Genomic DNA, 8139 nt, shown 5'->3' with positions numbered 1-8139 from the left:
AATTTAGAAAAAAAACCATGGTGCCAGGTTTTTTTTCATAAATTTGAAAAAAAACATTTGTTTTGTTTTTCTATTTGCAACCCTACTCTGGCCTAGTGGGTAGTGACCCTGCCTGTGAAGCCGATGGTCCTGGGTTCGAATCCCAGTAAGGGCATTTATTTGTGTGATGACACAGATATTTGTTCCTTAGTCATGGTTGTTTTCTATGTATTTATTTATTATATATACCTATCGTTGTCTGAGTACCCACAACACAAGCCTTCTTGAGCTTACTGTGGGACTTATTCAATGTGTAAGAATGTCCTATAATATTTATTTAAGAAAAAAAGTGTCCAAAATTTTCTAATCTTCTTTTTTGTTTGGTTGTTACGGTCATAGAAGGTTGTATTGAAAACCGTAACCAAATGGACCAAAAATTATGGGGACACTTTTTTTCTCAGTAAAAATGGAAAAAGCTCGTGAGTCTGAGTAGAAATTATATAAAAATTCCCAATAAACATTTTTGGTACAATTTTAAATAGAAATGCCCAAAAGTCAAATTCTTTCACGATTTCTAGTTCGGTCCTTTAGAGTTTTTAGTATATAACCTAGATAAATTACCTCGAAAAATTTGGCTAAGGGTTAAAAACATACTGTAGGTATCTGTGGATTCTCTTTTCATATTATTTTACCCTTGAGAGTCACTGTCATCGTCATAGGCCCGCAGGCAACATGATTGATAACTGTTACTTTGTTACTGATTATAGGTAAATTACTTTGCGGAACTCCATCATAATTGCTAGAAAAATTAAATATTTCTATGTCATTCCAACTTATCATGATCATGAGTGAGTGAGTGTCATAAATGCGAAACTTTGCTTTCGCTTAACTTCGGAACTAAATGACCTACAGACTTAAAATTTTGGATTTTAAGTATGTGATTATAGCTTACTGGATGACCAAAATTTCTGCGTTCTGGTCTTATCCAGAGGTTCTCAAATAGGGGCCTGAAAATGCGGCGAAATGGTTCCAGTAAAGGATGGTAGGGCAGTGTTTGCTTCGCGCTCGACTTGGCGGTGGCACTGCCAAGTCGAGCGCGTAATTTTGGTCATCCAGTAAACTATAATCACATACTTAAAATCCAAAATTTCAAGTCTGTAGGTCATTTAGTTCCGAAGTTAAGCGAAAGCAAAGTTTCGCATTTATGACACTCACTGACTCATGATCATCAGAATAGAACTAGTGCTTCCCATAAACTCAGAGAGCTGAAATTTGGTACAGAGTTAGGGTTTAATGGCCACATAAAGGGAAAACCTAAAAATATTGCAATATCAGTCACGTTTTAAAGATCTAAGAACTGCATAAGTAAGTTTGTAATCCTATATAAATATATGATATTACAAAGTTACTGTTGCAGTTCCTACAAATAGTAGGTAAAGTAAAGGTACACTACGATGTAGATACGAATGAAGATATGTTTAGTTATGATACGAGTATGTGTATACATAGTATGGGTATGAGTACCCGAAAAGAAGGACTGCCTACAAAAAGAGATGAGATCCCATCAAAAACATTACTTACATGTAAAAAGGTGCAAGTCTCGCAACGCTTTTACTACAAAAAAGTTTTGAGATGTAATGTGAAACCAAGTCGGTTATTTTAATCAGTGCCAGGGGGTGTTAAAACCGTATCAATAGGATATCTTTAATTTGTAATACATATAATGACTTGGCAATCGCACATAATGCTTTACTCGTACCGTACTCGTAAATATGTGTAATGCTCAAACTGCAATTAGCGCTAGCGTTATGTTCAATTAGAATTATTTTTAATAGGTGACGATGATCCTTTTGTCATTATGCAGCCGTGCGATGGCCAAGTCATTATACGTATTACAAATTAAAGATATCTTAGTGATACGGTTTTAACACCCCCTGGCATTGCTTAATTAGATACGAGTAGTTAGTGGAAATAGGAAATAATGGTATTCGGGTATCCCTAATAAAGAGCTTATTAGTTATGTACCTATTCTGTAGTACGCTGCCTACAAAATACTGCTACATACCTACTCTTAGATACACAGGAATTTCATATTAACATATGATCAAAAGTATTTGAACATAACAAATGATTTAAATAAAAAACGTAAATATTATTTATTTCTTTTGTTTTGATTGTATGTATAGGTATCATAATATTATATGCCGACTAATCTGCGTTTTTGCCAAACAGTCGCCGATTACAAAAGACGCCAGATTGTCGGCTTTCCCGACTAGTCGGTACCTACATTCCTAGTGATGATGATGATGATGACCTTCATGATGGTGCTCATGATGAATGATGATGATCTTCATCATCAAAAGGTTTATAACCAGGTAGCCAATCTTCCAACACGAAAGCCACTCCTCGCTCTCCAATCATAATTGACGCAGCATTCGTGTTACCCCGAACTACTTGTGGCATAATAGACGAGTCAATCACTCTCAACCCCGAAACTCCATACACTCTCAACCTGTGGTCAATAACCGCCGTAGGATCGTCCGAGGGACCCATCTTGCAAGACCCCACAGGATGGTAAGGACTAGATGTGTAAGACCTCGCCAAACACTCAAAGTACGCGTCTGTACCCCAAGCAAAGTGCCTGCACGCCGGCAGAGGGGTCCTAACGAAGTAAGCACCTCTAGATTTGAAAGCTTTAGTGTCTTCTATTGTCAGACACTGTTTCACACCTTTAATTAGTAATTCCATATCGATCGGGTCAGTATAATAACCGGACCATATAAGAGGGTGTCCGTAAGGATCACTCGCGTTCAGAAGTAGTCTACCTCTGCTCCTAGGAACAATGTTCATAACCCTGGGCATGAGTCCATTATAAAACGCTGACGGGAAGATAGTCACATCATTAGCAGCAACAGGTTCTCTTATATTCTTGCCAGAGAATATTGTTTGGTTGCATTTGCATATCTGGAGCCGGCAGGTTAGGGTTAGTCAACCAGAAAGATATACTGTTCACCGGGCCGTTGCCTGATAATGGACCCCTTTTCTCTTCCATATACTTGTACTGAATTGTATCTTCAACAATCGTTTGCCGGCTGACAGTCGTAGCGGTTTTATTTGGCAACGCAACAACAAGAGCGTTGAAAGTGACGTGATCATAAAGATTTTCCCCGACCGATAAATCGGCAATCAGTGGTATATGCAGATCTTCTAAATGCTCTCTAGGTCCGATTCCAGAAAGCATTTATAGTTGAGGAGAATTAATAACTCCACCGCTGACTATGACTTCTTAAGTTGCATAAGCTGTGTACACCTGTAGCTCTCTTATTTTCATCAAAAAGTATTTTCATAACATAGGCTCCTGTTCTGATGGTCAAGTTACGCCTCTTAAATCTGATGGGCCTGATGTACGCCCAGTTGGTGGAAGCCCTCTGGCCCTCCTTGGAGGTGGCTTGGCCTTGCTCGGTTCCGAACTGAATGCCATCGTTGACGTCGTTCAGCGGCACCCCTCTCTCGATGAAGGCTTTGGTAACCATGATGGAAGGGTCGTCTATGTAGGGGAACCTGGATACAGGCTGCGGGCCGTTAACGCCGTGGTATTTTCGATCAAGCGCTTCTATATTCAAGTTTTTTTCGGCTTTCTTGAAAAATGGTAATATCTGGGTAACAGAAATAGTACAAGGTGCATTTAAGGGTAAGAAGGGGATTATTAGAAGTATAATACTGGATAGCCAGCGGCGGATTTCAGAATTTACATTTTAAAAAATATTAGATTTTTTTTAATAGGCTCTACGGGAGACTAGCCCTGGTTACATAGCTAGCTGTTTAATGTTGAGTTGGGTCAATTAAATTTCGTCTTTACATGTTCGTACATATTTGTGAGTGTAGCGAATAAATGTATTTTATTTTTATCATATCTTTATCTGACCTCTTGATAACTCCAGCCCTCATTAGTCCCGTTCCCGCGCCGCGCCCAGCCGTCATAGTCCAGCATGTTCCCTCGGACGTACACCATCCAGTTTAAGGAGCTGGACCCGCCCATCATTTTACCCCTGAAATAGGACAACAGTCACAAATTATATAATAGTTTGTCAACAGTTTTTGACCGGAGCGTAGCGAAGGTCTACGTTTCGACTGGACCATTTTGCTTTTGTATGTCCGGATGTTCTCCTCTACAGGTCTCAATTCTTAACCGAATCTCGTGAAATTTTGTGACTGGATTCTATGTCTAAATATATTTTTTTTGTCCGTCCGGTTTTTTGAATTTTTTTAAAATGGCGGAGTCGTGACAGCTCGCGCCTAAACAAATAGTGGTATCGGTACCATACGAGTGTTTTCTTTTTGAGATATGTTTATAGATTAAATGGCCAAAAATTCAGAAAATTTATTTCGCTGGTTTCGGAGGTATTGAGATATTTAATTTTAACTAATTTTAATTTGAGAAGCACTCGGTCGGTCTCTTGCCACCATCAATGTGCCTGCTCTTCTTGAGCCGACTGGCATTATCAGAGATGATGGCAAGAGGCCCGATGGAGTGTCCTTAGTTCCTTGGAGCTTGGGACGGATGTTGGTGTGGGATGCTACCTGCGTAGACACACTGGCACCGTCCCACCTCCAACGGACTACTGTAAAAGCGGGCGGAGCGGCGGAAAGCGCCGAAATTCTAAAACGTAACAAATATAAGAGCCTCGGTAGAGAGTATCATTTTGTACCATTTGGTGTTGAAACTCTAGGTCCATGGGGTCCCAGCGCGCATAAGTTGTTCGCAGAAATCGCGAAGCGTCTGGTTGACGTAACAGTAGGGCTACCGCCAATACCGAAAATCGTCAATTGCGGGCATTTTTCTCTGTCACTCTAATTACGCCTTCATTGGAGTAAAAGAATAAGATCCCCGCAATTTGCGAATTTCGGTTTTCGCGGTAGCCCCTCTGGTGACCGAAGAGCTGGCGGCTACCTCGCACAACGTACGAGTATCAGCATTGCGATACAGCGAGGAAATGCCGCCAGCATCCTTGGTACAATGCCTCAAGGGCCTATTTTAGATTTAAGCTAGTTATTAATTTCGTTTAGTAGTACCACTGTATATATATTGTATGTAAATAAATGTTTTAAGATTTGAGAAGGAGTAGCTAAATTTCGTCAACCCATCTAAAAACTACTTGGCTCAGTTTGTAAACGTTCGCTTTTTCTGTTTGCACAGAGGGTCTGGGTTCGATCCCCAGTATTGTATGCTGGGATATTATAACTTTTCGCATTTTTTTACACATAAATTTCGTATTGTTTTTTTTTAATTTACTATATTTAAAGCTCTTAGCACCATGTTATTTAAAGCTCTACTCGCGAGGTCTACAGCTCACAGAGCCACTAGTTATAGATGTTATCACAAATTATAAATAAGTTATACCTATCTCATTTTTAATGCATTCTAGAGCATCCACCACGTTAACTTTACGAGCCATTTGCATTATCAAACAATTCTTCAGAGCACAGCACATTGTATGTATGTAGTTACAAGCGGTCCACTCCACACACACAAAGAGTACTTGGAGTAGGTATTTAAGAGTAACCTGGGCCACCTGCACCGGTGGTCTGGGAAGGCCAGACAAGCCAAGTTGCTGGGCATGGTCTTGTACTGCCAGTCCACGTTCGAGTTCGCCAGCGCCCCGGTCAGGCCGACCACTTGGGTTATATCGGGCTCCTCGGGACCAACTTCTAGGAGTAGCACCTGAATTTGGGAAAAAAGATTGTGGAAGTAGGATTTTATTGGTAACGAACAACAACATAAGTATAAACTTACAATAATAACATGGTATAATAATATACTCTTCCCGTCTTTTCTAGGTCACCTGACTGACACAAGCCTACGTCATCATGCGACAGCGCTATATGATAATATGCGATAGCGATATACAAAGTGGCAATGTTATTGTGACGTAGGCTTGTGTCACTCTGGGAAGAGAAGACCATGTTTTATTAGACTGTGCAATAATAAGTTACCTAAAATTAAAACTACCTACAAAACTAAAACTAATACTTTAGTAAGGCACCTGCTCTGACGAAGACCCTGTAGCTTTTTATTTTTATTTTATGTAAAAAAAACTTTTCACCTCAGCAGCTCGAACAAGGGTACTTTACTTCTTAAAAACAGTGAGCAAAATGCGATTTTGCTCACTGAGTCATTTTGTCTCACTCAGTGAGCAAAATCGCATTTTGCTCACTGAAGGTCTTACTCAGTGAGCAAAATGCGATTTTGCTCACTGAGTGAGACAAAATGACATTCAAGTTACCTTTATAGTCATTTCAACATGCGGGGTCTAATACAAGTTCGATATACTTGGGTTCTATTATCTCTGTCCCTCTAGGTATGTTCTCACTGCTTAGGGTGAAAAATTTTGTGTACTACACGAGATCAAAGTTATTTACATCTCGTGCGCTTTTGAATCCCTTACTACGCTCAAGATTCTAAATTAGATTCACTCGCTACGCTCGTGAATCTATTATAGAATCTTTCGCTTGCACGGGACTCAAAATAAGCACTCGAAGAAATATCAAACTTTGATCTCTTGTTGTACAAATAACTATTTCTATGTTACTAGCGAACATGGACGCAAAATTTCAAGCCTATCACACTTATAAGAGTATGGAATTTTAAAAGTTAACAAGTTTAAGGACCGGCTACTTTGGTGCAGGTACCTATTACCATATATGACATGTATTCCCATCGTAGTAGGAGTAGGAGTGACCGAGCTGAGTTGAAACAGAGGTGAATTGAAAAAAATACAATTTTGAAACCTCTGTAACTGAGAGCTGAAAATAAAATGTTTCAGATGCTCCTCACCGTCCGCGGGTCCCTCAACATGCTTCCTTGCGTCAATACGATTAATAGATACCACAAAATTGTCGTTGTTTCAACTTACCTCTGTTTCAACTCACCTCGGTCTCCCCTATGATAACACAACAAATCTAAACACCTTAAACTCCTTGACAGTAGTGAGCCTGTTCGCGACAACGCATCCGGCAGACCCAGCTTCCACCACGATGAAATCGTAGATTTCTGAAAGACAACCAAAATAAATGATAAGCTCTAGTGGCTTAGCGGTAAGGGCATGCGCCTTTCAATCCGGAGGTCGCGGGTTCAAGCCCCGGCACGTACCAATGCGTACCAATGAGTTTTTCGGAAGATATTTACCAGTAGCTTTTCGGGGAAGGAAAACAGCGTGAGGAAACCGGACTTATCCCAATAAGACCAAGTTTACCCTGTGGGTTGGAAGTTCAGATGGCAGTAGCTTTCGTAAAAACTAGTGCATACGCCAATTGTTGGGATTGGCTCTAAAATACAATTGTAAGTTTTACTTAACGTAAGTCAAAGTTAGACCAAGAAAAGTCTGCAGTGATTTTGATAGCCCACGCAATGCATTATAAGTGTTATTATACTTACGTCATAATTTCATAGAAGTTTGACGTTTAAAATAACACTATCACTGCGTGGGCTATCAAAATCGCTGCAGACTTTTCTTGATCTAACAAGCTATTTGTTAGAATGAAATAATGATAATACATCTCTCATTCTAGGCCTTCGATCTTGGTCCGACTCTAGAGACGTAACTTTTAGAGCCTACTTATCACTAATTTTTTTTTAATTTTTATATTTTTATTTTACCACCGTCCACGAGGGCAGGCTCCGGATAGTCCGGCGCTGAACCAAACAGCTTGACCAACAAGTCCAGGTACATGATGCCGAAAGGCGAACATGCGGCGAGGTGTGCGTGTGCGTGCGTGTGTGTGTGCGCCGGGCACAGCTCGAGGAGGTTAGGCGGCTGCCACACGAAGCTCGTCATGATCGCCCTGCGGTAAAGAATAAAAAAATCGGCCAAGAGCATGTCGGGACATGCTCAGTGAGGGTTTCGTAGTTACTATTTTGTCAGAACGGGCCAAACTGGGGCTATTAGTAAGTATCATGTACATAACCAGCATAAGGGACTCTAAAGGAGTACCTTCGCAGCGCTTTGTACGTCTTTTTACTAAGGAGAGAAGATTTTTTTGCAATATAACTCAAAACCTATTCCTATGTAGGTAAATCTATTGTAGCTTTTAGAAATGTTAATAGCTGTTGGTTTTCCATGTATGTAATTAAAAAAAACCGGCCAAGTGCGAGTCGGACTC

The 8139-nt window shown here is 40.2% G+C and overlaps 1 pseudogene; it reads right to left on the bottom strand.

The window, feature by feature from the left end:
- Positions 1-2307: 2307 nt before the first annotated feature.
- LOC134799718 (glucose dehydrogenase [FAD, quinone]-like) lies at positions 2308-7814 on the bottom strand (annotated as a pseudogene).
- Between the last annotated feature and the right edge of the window lie 325 nt (positions 7815-8139).

The sequence above is a fragment of the Cydia splendana genome, chromosome 2 (genome assembly GCF_910591565.1).
Source record: "Cydia splendana chromosome 2, ilCydSple1.2, whole genome shotgun sequence".
In the NCBI taxonomy this organism is placed as follows: Eukaryota; Metazoa; Arthropoda; class Insecta; order Lepidoptera; family Tortricidae; genus Cydia; species Cydia splendana.
Note: the sequence above shows the minus strand (reverse complement) of the source record. Positions and strands in the feature narration are given on the sequence as shown.